We start from the raw sequence: 17,193 nt of genomic DNA, 5'->3' as shown, positions 1-17,193 counted from the left end.
GGTTGATTGACCATTTACAAGTTTCTGGAATGCTGACTGTTTTCCAACACTAAAAATGTTTAAAGTTGTATCACATCCTGTGAAAGCATGAATGAACGGCAAATGAGAACACAAGTCACTACCCAGGACTTGTTTCATCTCTCTGATGTTGTGCACTTTTGTAGCTTTGGACTTGTCTGAACAAAAATAGAGGCCTCTTTTGTTCATCTTAGCATAGTAGAGAAGAAGAAGTCTGTATCCTCCCCTATCAAGGTTGTGGTCTGATGTTGTGATGCCTTGACTGTAGTTTTGACTATGTCCACATCTGCATCACCTGATGCATTGATAACAGTGCAGCCCTTCTTCTCCAGCTCCTCAGTCATAAGATTGATAAGTCCTTGTTTGTTACAAGATCTGGAAAGGAAATCGTCCTTTCTTCCCACAAATACAGTCTTTGCATTGAAGGTAACGATCGGGTGGGTGGTTTCTCCACGTCTCTGATGAGTATTGTCTTTGATGGAAGGACCTTCACTATAACCATCAAAAACTACAGTTACTTCAGGGTGTTGGTAGCATAGTGGATAGTGCCAGCGCCCCATGTACAGAGGCAATGCCTCAATGCAGAGGTTGCAGGTTTGAGTCCGGCTTGCAACCATTTACTGCATGTCACCCCCCACTCTCTCTCTCGCCCATTTCACTCTGTCCTATATATTAAAGGCAAAAAAGCCCCAAAAATAATCTTTAAAAAAAAAAAAAAAAAAAACTACAGTTGCTTTATCATAATAGCGTATGGTAAAGTCTGCGTATAACTGTGCAATAGCACTGTAACTGTCGCCCCTTTTCCATGCCAAGCGGTGAACCAGGGAGCTACCGTCAAGGACATAATGCTCAGTTGGTGGGAAAGAATCCAGGGCAGTTTTGTTTGATCCCTTGCTTGATAACTCAGTGACTGCCTGTGCTAGTTGGGGCTTGTTGGTGTAGTATCTGACGTGTCATGTTATGTGATGGCCTGGGTCTTTCATGATCAGTTAGGGGCCCAGGTCAAGGATTGATAAGCTAGGTTGAAAGGTTGGATTCCATCTAGATTGTCTCTCTGTCACCTCTCACATTTTGTCTCAAAGTTCACAAAAACAACCGAACTCTATATAGACGGTATTTGGAGCTGTTATCCAGAGCAGTTCATATTGGCTTCGAACCCTCTCTCAGCCATCCTAGGCGCTTGATTTGATGCTGTACTTATTGTAATAAACCTTTTCTATATACAAGCAAGATGGTGTCAGCGGAGTCTCCTTCTTCACCTTCACATCATCGCTATTTAATAAACAACATTGGCTTTATGGAAGATTTTTTTGTCTTCAAACAGGGCAGCAGGGAATGAGCAGAGCTCATTGCTCATTACATCTTCCAGTTAAAACTGTCCAGTTTTCAACATCATTGGAACAGCAGAGCAGGGTCAATGCTTCGGCCTTGGGCAACTTTGATGGTGGACTTTTTCAGGATATTGTCAAGCCTTGATATAATAGCAAAAAAAATCTAGATGGTATTTATTACACAATCATGAACTTTGTTAAATTGACATGGGACATGGGTGACTTTCACATGCTTTGCACACAAAATCTTAGATTATAGCCTGGCGTTGCCAGGCTACAATTTTGGTGCCAGACCCCATGTTTTGGTGATAAAGGCATCCAGTTAGAATATTTCAATTATAGTGAAGTTATAACAAAGAACAAACATAAAATAAAACAATTGGTTATGAACATATTTATGTTAAATGTGAATAAAATTTCCAATGTAATTTGACATTTCTCCTTTCTCCATTTAATATCATGCCTAGTATTTGTGATTTCTTTTTTAATTCTCATTCTGTTTTCAGGAGCTTTCTTTATACCAGTAGCCTAACAAATCCATTGATTATTACAGTGTGGTACTGTAAAATTAGTCAAAACAGGGTCACTATGTGAAGGCTCAGTATCGCTAACCCCTTTAGTTGTCTTTTTTTTTTTTTTTTTGCTTTTTATGCTTATAAGTTTGTTTTAGTTGTTTCTTTGTATGGATTATCTTTTATGTTTTGTTTTGTTTTTTTGTTTTTTTTACTTTCACAGTTAGTCACACTCCTCCTCCCACTGCTGGACTGGCCATCGGGCATACCGGGCATTTGCCCGGTGGGCCGATGGTAATTTTGGGCCGGGCCTTTTTTTTTTTTTTTTTAGTCATGTCATGATACCTATTGGTACACAAAACTGGTAGATCGGCCCATTAGTCATGATTGATTCTGGGCTGGACCAATTACAGCCGAGGGCCGATGCCCCCTCCCACTTGGGCCTCGGCTGCCAGTCAATCAATCATACAGAGAGAGAGGAGATTGACAAAATTGAGAAGAAACTCAAAGGAGGTGCGCAAAAAATAAGAGAGAAAAAGAGACAAGCCCTTTAGGAAGATGCTGCCAAATGTGTTAAAATAACACAGATGTTTGCTGGCTATGGCGGAGCTTCTTCAGCGGCAGCATCAGTGACGGCACCCGCACTGGCATCCAAAGCAGCTGCAGCAGGTAATGATGGCGGAGGGGAGGCAGGAGGAGGAAACCCGCGGCCGCCGCATTATATGACGACGGCACAGTCGGTGCGACTGGAGGGGAATTTGAACTTCAGGTAAGAAGTGATGAACTGCAGTCTATCTGGGTCAGATATGAATCAAGTTTGGTTGATAGTTTATTTTCGTTGTGCTTGCTAACTCTTAACACAGCATAGTTATGAGTAGGCCATTTAACAATTTAGCTGGCTGTTGAGCAGCATGACGGGGTTTCTCTACTGCTGGGCTGTTTCTATGATGTTATACTAGTGATAGTGATCTTAGTGCTTCAGTAACTTTATTTTATTCATTTAGCTAGTTAGTTAAGGATAGTCTTTATTAGTTAGGTAGTAAAATATTTCAGTGTCTATTAATTGATATAAGTGCACTATGCAGTAATTCTTTACTCTGAAACAGCTAAAGCTCAACAGAGCAAAAATGTTCATGTAAAACCAAATGATTAGGCTAGTATTCATCATAAACCCACTTGCATTAGGATTTGCCAGGAGATGTGATGCTGCTCATTAACATAAAAGTGGCTTGGAGTTAAAAGTAAGTACTTAAATGTATTTGTCTTTTATACATAAATATCCTCTTTATTCTAGATAAGTTGTGTTTTTATCTTATTGTTTTTTTACTGACATGTAACAGCAAACTCTTGTGGACAATAATTACTTGTATTTTGTTTTTATTGTGGGCATGTTTCCATTCAGTTTAAAATATCCCTTCACTTTTTAAAGGTTGCCATGTTTGAGGAAGTATTATGTGTTGCTGTGCTGTTTATTGATGTGGTGAGTACATAGTCTATGAAAATATTACTAAATCTGTCATTTATTCATTTTAATATTCATCAATGATCATGTCTCACCTCTGTTCCTCACTGTCCAATTTTCAGGATCCCATCGTACGTTCATTGTTCAGGAGGTTCACTAGACCAAGCAGCCTTTTTGGTTCCTCTAAGTAAGTACTGTATAGAATAATGGGACTGGGAGGATGGTGTAGGTTTAAATTTATTAGACAAGTACATATACACCAACAAGACAGTGTACAAGCGGTGTCACAAGAAAGTTTGTTTTCATTCATAGGCTTCATTGTCTTTCCATCAATACCTGGTGGGCTGGACTAGGCTCAAAATGCCCGGGCCGATTTTTTGTCCCAGTCCAGCCCTGCCTCCTCCCATAAAGGTTGATTATGTTGATTCTCACAGTTTTTGACTTGACATGGTCCACAAGCAGGCATGCATGGTAGTCTGTATGTCCTGCAACTGCACCGCTGTGTTCGGAAGGCGGCTGTGCAATTACAGTGGACCATCTGCAGGAGGCTTTCTGGGGCAGCACTCTTATTGGTCATAACTGGCAGGAACCTAAACTTTAAGAAAACTCACCAATGCTCAACAACAACTCCTCTCTTACTGCCTCATTACAGCAAAAAAATGATTACTTATGCCATGGAAAGAAACAAACGTCCCTACCTCCAAAATGTGGCTACATGATATAGCTAATACATTACATTTGGAAAGGATAAGGTATGTTTTAAAAGACAGACTTGGACAGTATAATAAGATTTGGCAACTCCTCATAGCATACCTTGAATGTAGAAGCACTTGAATTGTAGTATAGATTTATACATCATTGAACGTATCATCCAATGAATGAACGAGTGAATAAGAGTAGAGTATAGGGAAATGGGAGAAGGCTAGGTAGATGGGGAGGGTTACAGAGAAGGGAAGATAAGGGGCTAGTGTTTCTAGACTACCTTGTCTGTTTATTTGTTTATTTGTTTCTATTGTTTGTCTGTTTTCTTTTGTGGATTGTGTGCTTTGACACTGTCACAATCTCAGGACGCAATCCTTATGCCTGCTCTGCATGTCAAGAACACAAGTTCAAGCTATCTTTTTGTGTTTTATTTGTTTGCCCTGGACATAAATGAAAATGAGCATTGATACAGCAGTGTAATGTCTGTATAAGATTTCATGGCTTAATAAAAATATGTGAAACATAACTGGCAGGAACCTATTGCCCTCCAGTTCACAATCCACTGGCTTCATGTCACTCTCCTTTGCCATCCACACCATGATCTGGAAATAAACTCTTTGGCAATGGTATTTAGTCGAGGACTCTGTAGGAGGGAGACGTTCTGGGGCAACAAATGACTTGGCAGAAACAATGTTCTTGCTAAAAAGGTTGTAGCGCAAAAAGGCAAGTGTATCGGTACTCTTGCCACCAAAAAACACTGCCATTGCCTTGCTCCCATGGTCCACTATGACATTCCTTGCTTGATTTGGGAGCAGAAACACATTTGTACAGGACCGGATGGTTGATTGACCATTTACAAGTTTCTGGAATGCTGACTGTTTTCCAACACTAAAAATGTTTAAAGTTGTATCACATCCTGTGAAAGCATGAATAAACAGCAACTGGGAACACAAGTCACTACCCAGGACTTGTTTCATCTCTCTGATGTTGTGCACTTTTGTAGCTTTGGACTTGTCTGAACAAAAATAGAGGCCTCTTTTGTTCATCTCAGCATAGTAGAGAAGAAGAAGTCTGTATCCTCCCATATCAAGGTTGTGGTCTGATGTTGTGATGCCTTGACTGTAGTTTTGACTATGTCCACATCTGCATCACCTGATGCATTGATAACAGTGCAGCCCTTCTTCTCCAGCTCCTCAGTCATAAGATTGATAAGTCCTTGTTTGTTACAAGATCTGGAAAGGAAATCATCCTTTCTTCCCACAAACTCAGTCTTTGCATTGAAGCTAATGATCGGGTGGGTGGTTTCTCCACGTCTCTGATGAGTATTGTCTTTGATGGAAGGACCTTCACTATAACCATCAAAAACTACAGTTGCTTTATCATAATGGTGTACGGTAAAGTCTGTGTTTAACTGTGCAATGGCACCGTAACTGTCGCCCCTTTTCCATGCCAAGCGGTGAACCAGGGAGCTACCGTCAAGGATATAATGCTCAGTTGGTGGGAAAGAATCCAGGGCAGTTTTGTTTGATCCCTTGCTTGATAACTCTGTGACTGCCTGTGCTAGTTGGGGCTTGTTGGCTTTATGGAAGATTTTTTTTGTCTTTAAACAGGGCTGCAGGGAATGAGCAGAGCTAATAGCTCATTACATCTTCCAGTGAAAACTGTCCAGTTTTCAACATCATCAGAAATCATTGGAACAGCAGAGCAGGGTCAGTGCTTTGGCCTTGGACAACTTTGATGGTGGACTTTTTCAGGATATTGTCAAGCCTTGATATAATAGCAAAAAAAATCTAGATGGTATTTATTACACAATCATGAACTTTGTTAAATTGACATGGGACATGGGTGACTTTCACATGCTTCGCACACAAAATCTTGGATTATACAATTATGTAATCATGTCACTGCAATTTTGACAAGTGAAATGGATTTGTAGGACCCAAGAACATGGGGTGAGACACCAAAATTACTTGTTAATGATAAATAATGAAGGAGTTAAGGTATTAAGGATTTATTGGCCACCTTGGACACCATCTTGAAAAATACACCTTTCTAACAGTCAGACTTTGGTAGACTTTTAGTATGTTATTAAGGACACCTAATACTACAAAAAACTGCTGAGAAACCTTTTGTTAGATTTTTTGGGGGTACGGTGGGGTTTTTTTTCATATATGCAGCCACCTATTGCAGGTCATGGTCCTTTTGGTGGGCCTGGCCAATGATGGCTCACACAGGTCAAGCTGAGAATCCTCAGAGATACCTCTGCTTGCAGGTCCCACAGCACCCAACGCTCTTGAGACCATAAGAAAGTAAGTCACAGGAGATAAGATGAAGAGGGAGAAAGCTGTAGTAATAATGGCAGTAAAGTAACACTTGTACACAGAAAAAAATTGTGCCTGGTTGGATATTTTTGTTTCTTTAAAGCCAAGAAACTGGTGATTATACTTGAATGCCTTCTAAGTTAAGTAAATCTCCTCCATGGGGTGTAGTGGAGGGTATACACAGGTACACAGAGTATACCCACCTTTTTCTGGTCGTTTACAGTATACCCACCTTTCAGCCAAAAACCCACTGGAATATACAGGAGAGCATATACCCACTTCCTCTTCTGTAATCCACTTTACCAGAAACCACTACAGCACTGACACTGTCCTTTTAAACAGTCTGTCACACTAACTCAAGAACAGACCTATGTATTACCATATGAACACCATTACAGCTGAGAGAGAGATGTAAAATAAATTAGAATAAATGAGACTCAGATTACATGATTGCACATTTGCGGGTTTACACATGGGAAAGCCAGAAACTGATAGGACATCTTGATATTAGATAATAGATGAGCTTTTTGTAACCTGGGAACATTCTCTTCTGTTCACACGTGCACAGATTTAGTTGAGATCAGGTCAGGTCTTTTGCAATAGATAGTCCCTCCTCTGGGGGTCATCCAACCCACACTCAATCAATTAAACAATCAGTCAATGCAAGTGATTCAAAAACCAAACAGTCTTTCACCCTCATTAGTTAACCACAGACGACCAGCAGCAGTGACCAGAACATGGTCCGTTGCCAGTTTCCATGTGCACTGCCAAATGGGTTTATTGAAGCATTGAGTTAGAGATACATATGAAGGGGACTGAACCCTTGTCTCTGCAGTGGGGAACAACTGTAATACCTCTATGATCCCAGATGGCCTAAAAATATTAAAAGCATTAAATGAGTAAAATCATATACTGGTGGCAAGTTGATTTGTACTGTCAGTCTTACATACTCTGACTGCAGGCTTTTACTGAGGCCTCATTCTGAGTATTATTTCCTTGTAAAGTTTGACTGGAATCATGTAAAGCTGTTACATTTCCTCTTTCAACACTATTTCCTCAAACAATTGGCTGTTTGTTTCTGCTTCATAGCCTGATTATTTCAATAAGTATCTGATTTCAGCTGTGATTGTAGTAAAATTTGTCTAAGTTCTGTAAAGGGATCATTTGTGTGGATATGTCTAAAGGGCGAAGTGCCACTCTGCTGCATCTACACAGTGACAGAACAGGAAGAGGGAAGAGGTTTGAGGAGTGGCACATTGCTCTCAACAAATACCTTGGCTCTGCTCTCTTGAGTTATCAGCAGAGAGCTCATAGCTATCCTTACCTCCTCCATCATTCCATCTCGCAATTGCATGAGAGTTTGTCCCTGAAGGTGTGAAGCAATCCAAGGCCTGTACAGAGAGACACCAGCTAACTGGATGTTACTGGCAGATCAGAATCTGAGGCGATGCTTCCCATCTGAGATCGCCTCTACTAACATCAGACCAGACATTGTGCTTTGGTCCTTCTCACTGCACCTCTTATACATCACTGAGCTCACTGTGTCCTGGGAGGGTGCTGTGGAGGAGGCCCATGAACACAAGAGCCTTAAGTACGCTGAGCTGTCAGTCGACGCTGAGCAGCATGGCTGGAAAGTGAAGGTTTGCCCAGTTGATATGGGCTACCGAGGCTTTGTGTTGTGGGCCCATCATTTAAACACCAGTGAAGGAGCGTACCCACCTGATGACTCCAGTGAAGCTTTTACCCTCCCTGAAACCCCCCTCCCAAACATGGCTCCAATTATCACTCATAATCATAAGTATGTGCAACAGCAAAGGAACTGACCAGTTAAACTCCACCTGGATTAAAGTTAGGTATGTTTTGCTCCTGTTTGTTTCTTCTCTTTTCTCACCTCATCAAAATTAAGGGAGCAGAGGGAGGTAGAGTGTACGGCCCAGGGGAGAGTCCAGTCGGCACAGACGTCTCTCCTTGACTATGCCTTCCCTATGCTCCTTCTTACTTTTCTATCCATCTAGCCTTAAACCTTTGGCTCCTACTCAGAAACCCCCAGACTGCACTATCACTCCCACTCATAGTCTCAAGTACGTGCATCAAGGGATTGTAACATCTAGTCCTAAACTGAATTAAGCAAAATGAGAGAGCCCAAGCAGAGCTTAGTTTACGTAGCCTACCTATGTACAAGTGGGATGCTGAATCAATGCATTTATTGAATATTTAGTCTTTATTAATGTAAACACATATATAATGACTGGTAATGCACTGAAGTGAAGTTTTGTAGTGCAGGCTGCATGTGCTGGCGAATGTGCTGTACTATAATGGTGTGTCACAGAGAAACTGACGCCAGGCCTACATTTTGTTAAACTGTTATCACTATTACTATCATCAAGGTATCAGCTTTAAGGAATTTGTGAAGAGAATCATTGTGGCCATCATGATTTCTGAGGAAGAGATGGTGCAGATAGATACAGCCATGGATGAATGCCTCCATCCACACATTTTTCATTCGGCTTCAGCTGAATAAGAAAGGTTTTAGCAATCATGTGGACCTACAGCAGACAGGCACAGACAGTGTTTGGGAGTTTGGGAGCACAATGCATTTTTTCTTTTTGTGAGCTTATTGATTTTAACTCCCATTTATTATCTTGATTTTCTCTGGTGACATTTTGGTTTGTTTCATTCTCCTTGTGTTATGATGTGTTTAGTTTTATTGTACAGCACTTTGTAACTGTGTGTTTGAAAGGTGCTATATAAATAAAGCTGTTTATTCTTCTCCTTCTTCTTCTTCTTCTTCTTCTCATAATTATTATTATTAGTATTATTATTATTCAGGTCTACAACACCAGGGATCATCACACCCGGTGCCCTGCCCCTGCCTGCCACCCAGCACACAATGTACCTAGCCCTGAATCCTGCCCCTACGGCTGGTGGGCCCACAGGGTGACGGCTAAAACAAACCTCACAGAATACATTTTTTCATCTGCGTAATATTGCGAAAATTAGGCCTATCCTGACCCGAAAAGATGCAGAAAAATTGGTCCACGCTTTTGTTACCTCAAGGCTGGATTAATGTAACTCCCTTTTTCAGGTGGCTCTAGTAGGTCTTTAAAAACTCTCCAGTTAATTCAGAATGCAGCAGCACGTGTACTAACAGGAACTAAGAAACAAGACCATATTTCTCCTGTTTTAGCTTCTCTGCACTGGCTCCCTGTAAAATCCAGAATTGAATTTAAAATCCTACTGTTAACTTATAAAGCTCTAAATGGTGAAGCTCCATCATATCTTAGAGAGCTCATAGTGCCATATTATCCCACCAGAACACTGCGCTCTGAGAACGCAGGGTTACTCGTGGTCCCTAAAGTCTCCAAAAGTAGATCAGGAGCCAGAGCCTTCAGCTATCAGGCTCCTGTCCTGTGGAACCATCTTCCTGTTACGGTCCGGGAGGCAGACACCGTCTCCACATTTAAGACTAGACTTAAGACTTTCCTCTTTGATAAAGCTTATAGTTAGGGCCGGCTCAGGCTTGCCTTGTACCAGCCCCTAGTTAGGCTGACTTAGGCCTAGTCTGCCGGAGGACCCCCTATAATACACCGGGCTCCCTCTCTCTCTCTCTCTCTCTCTCTCTCTCTCTCTCTCTCTCTCTCTCTGTTACTGCATCTTGCTAACTCGGCCGTACTGCATGTCACTAATTGGCTTCTTCTCCGGAGCCTTTGTGCTCCACTATCTCGCAAGTTAACTTTTATCGCAGCGGTGCCTGGATAGTGTGACGTGTGTGGTTGTGCTGCTGCCGTGGTCCTGCCAGATGCCTCCTGCTGCTGCTGCCATCATTAGTCATTAGTCATACTTCTACTGTTATTATACACATGACTATTGTCACACATGTATACTGCCAGATATTAATATATACTTTCAACATATTGTACCACAATAGCCAGAACTATAATTATAATATTATTACTTTCATTAATGTTGTTGTAAGCTACTGTCATTACCGTCTGTCCTGCATCTCTCTCTCCCTCTCTCTCTCTCTCTCTCTCTCTCTCTCTCTCTCTCTCTCCTCAGTTGCTCTTCCTGAGGTTTCTACCGTTGTTTTCCCCCGTTAAAGGGGTTTTTTTGGGGAGTTTTTCCTTATCTGCTGTGAGGGTCCTAAGGACAGAGGGATGTTGGATGCTGTAAAGCCCTGTGAGGCAAATTGTGATTTGTGATATTGGGCTTCATAAATAAAATTGATTGATTGATTTAAACTTCATTATGACAGTGAGTCATAAGGCACAGTTTATTTCTGAAGTGTTACAATCTTAATGCAAAATAAAAATTTTCCCCACAGTAACTGATTTTGATAAGAGACCCTATATATTCACCAACATACTAAGAAGATTTAAAGGTGCTGTATGTAAGAATGTGGCCAAAACAGTTACTGCACTCAATTTCAAAATACTGCCACGAGTCGTGTCCGCCCCCCCTCCCCTACAGATTCGAGGTTGCTGGACAACGGCACGCTGGAGACTGATTTGTTTGCCCGGGATACAGCTGAGGAGAAGCCAGCTGCTAATGCTATGTACCAGGACACTGCTAATGCTGCTTGCTGTGCTGCTGTAGGTCAGTCGTAACTGTAACTGATGCTGAGACTCTACTGACTGCGTGACTGGTAGACGGCGACAGGTGGCACAACAGGCCAAAATACAAATTCAAAACATAAACATGATTTGCGGACTGTAAAAATGTTTTTTAAATGCGAATATTCTGGCTGTACTATTGTTGTCGGTGAGATCAGTATGTTATATGAACATTATTCCTTAGTCTCTGTGACATATTAGGAGGATTTTACAACTATTTGCTTTAGATTTCTTACATGTAGCTCCTTTAAGATGTAGATTATTATTTAAACCACATTTTCCCCACAGTTAAATCAATTAGGTTACATAAATCACAGATCAATATAAAATGATCACATGCAGTAGCTTCCTTCCACCATAGTACCAGTTAAAACAGAGCATGCAGATTTTCCCTTTATCAGTTTTGTTAATATGAAGCTGCATTTGGCCGAAACAGCTGAGGAGGTCACACCTTCTGACATTCAAATGGCCACACTGTTTTCTATCACAGCTGGATCCATGTATGTGTATGGCACCTCCAGACTCTTGTTTCTGATTTTGATGCGTGCACTTAACGCTTGAAGCTCTCCTTGAAAAGCTGTTACATGGCTGGAGGGAATCTCCTCACTGTGATGGTCCTCCAGGGAATCGTCAAGTCTGACCTGATGAAATAAACGAAAGATTAAATGATAGACATATTAACCTGTGATACAAAACTTGAACATAAATATTATTATATCATTTAAATTTCATGAGGTTTTGTTCACTTACAAAGTCAGAGGATGGTTTGCTGAGTAACCATATGGCAGCCATTCCGCTGGCTGTCGTGCCCTTGTCAGGTAATGTCTGCAGCACCGTGGCCTCGCTTGTTTCCCCTTTTTGGTTGGTGGAGGAAGCTGCAGGCTGCTGGGAAAGTTGGGCATCCAGCCTCCATAGTCATACTGCAGTGGATGAATGAATGAGTGATTGGCAGATAACTGATTAAGTCTCACTCACAGCATAGCACTGTTATCATGGTGATACAATTATTTTTCAAATGTACTTCAGTGCAAAGTTGCAAGCTTTAGCCATGCTAGTGGTGTGGCTCCATTGCAGCCTTATCAATCTGTTCTTCAGTCTGTCCACCATGTTGGTCTACTCTGAAGTATTTCAACAGCTCCTGAATACCTTGCTATGAAATTTGGATTGGAATTAAAATTTGTACAGACACTCATGGTCCTGAGAGGATGAATCCTAATGACTTTGGTGATCCCCTAACTTTTCCCAACGCCACCATGAGGTTAACATTTGTGTTTTTGAGGCAAATGTCTTGACAACTTTCTGCTGGATTGCCAGTAAATTTACTTCAGACTTTGATGCTGACCACATGATGAACTGTGATAACTTTGGAGATCCTCTGATTTTTCATCCAGCAGCATCATTAAATCAGTTCTTTGTTTTTTGACCAAATACCTTCAAAACACTGGGTCTCATTCATGAAATATTAGTAAATCTGTGAGTAGATATGCATATAAAAATCCTCGGTACCTAGAACCTACACTGAATTCATGAACGTCACAGGAAATCGATTTCAATTTCAATCAGTTTTATCTATAAAGCCCAATATCACAAATCACAGTTTGCCTCACAGGGCTTTACAGCATACAACATCCCTCTGTCCTTAGGACCCTCACAGCGGGTAAGGAAAAACTCCCCCCAAAAAAACCTTTAACGGGAGAAAAAAACAGTAGAAACCTCAGGAAGAGCAACTGGGGGACTGAGGAAGGACAAGTGTTGACAGGTGAGGGCCTCATTAAAATTTATAGCTATGGAGAAATGGTAAGGATCCTCCTCTACACTATTAATGGTTAAAGCAATGAATTGGGCTGTATATACAGTATAAGTATAAAATGTGAAGAATAAGATGAACAAAATCCTCAGGCTAATCTCCACTGCATTCTGCTCTTGTCTCTCAGACTGCAGGATTTCGTGGGGCAGCCTGGATGGATATGAAACACCTAACTGAATGTTGCAGAATCTGACAGCTCATCTGCACTGACTTGCCCTCCATGGGAACCAAGTTGTTTTAATTGATTATTCAACTGTAATTGCCAACACTACATATCTCAGTTATGTGAACACAGGTTCCAGAGTTCCTGAGAAATCGTGAGCAATATTTATGAAAATTATATGGACAAATGTTGACAGTTGAGGGCCTCATTAAAATTTATAGCTACACAGAAATGGCAAGGATCCTCCTCCACCCTATTGATGGTTAAAGCAATGAATTTGGGCTTGCTGGCTTTGGTCCTGCTGGGCCCTGTTAATGACAGCTTACAGAGGTTGATGAAGTCCTCAGCAGAGATTCTTGGGAAGACTTGTGCTTTCAGGTCACACAGCACCAGAGGATCCTGAGATGGTATGAAAGGAAGTCACAGGAGGTCAGATGAAGAGACAGAAAATTGTAGTGCGGGCCTGATTACCTTCTGTGTTAACTCTTCACTCTATTAATGAAATATTTGACAGCGTCCTTTTTAATAGTTTGTCACACTAACTCAGGAATATGGTTATGTATTACCATAAAACCATAAAAACAGTATATAACAGCTCAGAGAGCACCACAGACAACCAGCAGCAGTGACCAGAACATGGTCCATTACCACTTTTAACATGCGCTGCTAAATCGGTTCATTAAAGCACCAAGATAGAGATACAGCTGCAGGGGACTGATCCCTGGTCCCTGCAGTTAAATCGTAAAATCAATTTAAACACAAAATAAGTAATCATATACTGGTGTCAGTCTTATACACTCTGACTGCAGGGTTTTACTGAGGCCTAATTCTCAGTATGGTCATAATCCATTATTTCCTTGTAAACTTTGATCATAGGCTGTGACTGGAGTGATGTAAAGCTATAAAATTTACTCTGTCATATTTCCTCAGACAATTGGATTTCTGTCTCTGCTTTAGAGCCTGATTATTCTGATAAGTATCTGATTTCAGCTGTGACTGTATTAAAAATCTGTCTCAGTTCTATAAAGGAATAATTTTTATGAATATCTCTGAAGTTGCAGTGTCACTCTGCTGCATCTACTGTACACAGTGACAGAATAGGAAACTGGAAAGAGATTTAAAGAGCACCATTCACCTTGGCTGACAGAGGTCTCGTCTTGAGTCTGATTTAATTGTTCCCCGCTCATTCATTTAGTGCTGTTGTTGCACTATGCTACAACACATTAGGAATTCATAAGCACTTGGATGTGCAACAGGCCGACCCAGTACACACTGGACACCAAAAAGACCCAGTACACACTGGACACCAATAAGACCCAATACACACTGGACACCAAAAAGAGTCACACAAAAATATTTGTTCAGTCATTTGCCCATCGCTACTCAGAAAACATTCAGATAGTAGTGTACCTTGTTGAATTGTCATGCTCATCATCGCTAGTCTGACCATACACACACACACACACACACACACACACACACACACACACACACAGGCTGAATGTTTGACTTGAAAACTGATCTTTCCACATCTAGAAATTGCTTTTCATATTACAGCATCACACAGATTATTTTTTGACCTGCTGATGATTGTTTTTTCCATGCGTGACTTTCTCAGTTAAAGCTTGGTGACATTTATTAAGTGTGTGAAGTGCGACAAAAGTAACTGTGAAGAATGTTGCAACAGAAAATAAAGGTTTATGGGAGGTCACATCTGACATGTGACATGTGGATGATCAGAACCATGCAGAAAAAATATTGCACTAAGGATGACTACGAGTCGTAGTCTATAACTTTAAAAGAGCTTGGCTTAATTTGACAAACTCAGACAGCTGAAGCCATTTTTTGGCTTTAGCTTAAATTTATGATATGTTTTTGCACAGAACAAGGACTGTGGTCATGTCCCTCATTACTTACATAGGCATTTCTTTAAAAATAGGTCACTTTAGGGCAAATGGTAAATGGTTTTGTTCTTGTATAGTGCTTAACTAGTCATTGAACCGCTCAAAGTGCTTTCACACTACTTATGACAATTACCCATTCACACGTTGGTGGCCAAGTCTAGGTTCCACCTAGCCTGGTTCCAGACCATAGACCCCGCCCACTCAACTGAGTAGGCTTGTATCTCTGGTCTGGCATACTGCAATGAATTTGCGATTTATCTTGTCCAAAAGATGGAAGGACCAATGAACACCAGGGGTGGGGGCGGGTCTAGCGATTAACCAATCAGCGCCATGCTGATGTCAAGCTGTCCGCCAGTGGGTAACTGGTGAGGATAGCAACAATGGCGACCGCTACAGATCCTACAGACCACATTAACGATGCTATCAAGGTATTTCGCAACTACTTGCGTTAATGGAGGACCAAATTAAGGAAGCTGCTGAACTGGATTTAACGGCGATGCAGCTGGGCGTGCACGACGACGGAGACATTTTGTTTCGGCACCCCCAAGGCATGGATACTAATGACGTCAGATTCTGGGTGAGTCATTGATCTCTACTGATTGGTTAGGGAAAAATCAAATTCCCTCCCCCTTGTAAATCGCCTTCAATGGAGGCGATGTCAGACTGAAGGTTCTGGGAGCTTCAGTCTGACACTCAGGCTAGGTTCCACCTGCTACTCAGTTTTTCAAACATTCATACACAGTTGCACACTGAGGAGCAATTTAGGTTCAGTATCTTGCCCAACAATATGAGCCAGGAATTGAACTACTGCCCCTCTGGTATTATTAAATGCTTTCACATTTATTCTAATAAAAAGGAGTGGCAAACAGAACAGTTTTTTTAAAAGAACAAGAGTTCTACGATGAAGAATTTCCAAGAGGAAAAAGTAAAATAAAAAACCTAACTTTTTACATGTGCTATATTGCAAAACTCTCCAATTTGTGTCAGCACAGAGTTCAGGTGGCACAATACTCACTGTTCTTGTAGACAGGCATACAGTCAATTCAGAATTTACCCTTTTTTTCTCCATGTGTTACTTGGTGAAATGTTTGTTTGTGAAGTGCTGCAAGACTAACAGGGAAGATTGATGCAACAGAAAATAAAGGTTTATGGGAAGTTACATCTGACAACATGTGGCATGCAGAGGGATAGTACCAAACAGAGCATTTCTCTTGTTCTTCATTCTGTCTTGTCTTACCAAAATATTTAAAGTAAAAGTCTAAGTGGTGTGGCTGATACTGCACTGATGCATATGCTGTATGTTTGTGTTCCATGCTTGTCTATTGCTGCCCTCTCTCTGGTAAGACAGCAGGAGGCTCCATCTGCAGTTTCTCAGCCCTAATGGTGAACACACATCCATCTCACTGGACAGCTGCAGAACAGAACTGAGCTTCAGCTGAATGAGAAGCATTACAACAGTCACTTGGGCACAAGCAGATGGGGCCGACAAGAGACTTTGTAAGCTTCCTGGACACGATGCATTCAGGTGTTTAAGGAATACACTGTTACGCCACAAAAACTAAACAAACAAAAGACCAAAAACCTGTGTTAAAGACATGTTTTTTATGCTGAAATGCTTTGAATTGGGTGACTGTTTGTATTTGTAAAGATAATTCATTACATCCATCAGTAAAACAGTTAAAGGTCTGCTAACACCAAATGAACAGCACACAATTAGACTAAATGATTGATTAAACAACACAACAGACAGAGTACCATCAAGCAAAATGTGTATTTGAGAAGTAAATAACTCAAACTGTCTTGACGTATAAGACAGAACACACTGTTCTGTTTATCAATCCATTGTAGCCCGTTACTTAGCCATGATGTGTTCATTCTTTATGTGGTCTATGGTAGGCCATTGGTATAATTTCTTGTATGTTTTATAGTAATAAATAATCCAGTGTCTCTGAAACTTTCTGCAATGTAGATATTCAGTTTCATCATTTCGATTTAAATGCAATTCTGTTTGTCAAGTTGTCATTTTTATATATTGTCTTCTACGTGTTTCCATCTGCATGTAAAAAAAATAAAAATAAATAAATATTGTGAAGCCAACTTAGATATAATTATCTCGTCAGACCATTTCATCTTCTTTCTTGGAAATTTTAAATCAGTCTTCTCTCGGGTCCATCTTTCCTGCTACTTAACATTCTGTGCTTCAAAGTTAGTTTTGAGGGTTCACCTGTTCTTTCATTGGCTACAATTTCTGCCAAAGCTGATGCCCTGACACATCATCTCACCTCAAGCACCATAAAAAAAATGTGTGACACTGCCACCTACTGAATAAAACTCATTTGCACGCCACAAGAATAAAGCAT

At 40.9% G+C, this 17,193-nt stretch overlaps 1 protein-coding gene across 1 annotated transcript in view; it reads right to left on the bottom strand.

The window, feature by feature from the left end:
* The window catches only part of LOC117254834 (polyunsaturated fatty acid lipoxygenase ALOX15B-like), a 108,287-nt gene that overhangs the window by 47,972 nt on the left and 43,122 nt on the right, over nt 1–17,193 (bottom strand). The gene's annotated exons all lie outside the window — the stretch shown is intronic.

The sequence above is a fragment of the Epinephelus lanceolatus genome, chromosome 3 (genome assembly GCF_041903045.1).
Source record: "Epinephelus lanceolatus isolate andai-2023 chromosome 3, ASM4190304v1, whole genome shotgun sequence".
In the NCBI taxonomy this organism is placed as follows: Eukaryota; Metazoa; Chordata; class Actinopteri; order Perciformes; family Serranidae; genus Epinephelus; species Epinephelus lanceolatus.
The sequence above is the reverse complement of the archived record's forward strand: the minus strand, read 5'-3'. Positions and strand labels throughout refer to the sequence as shown.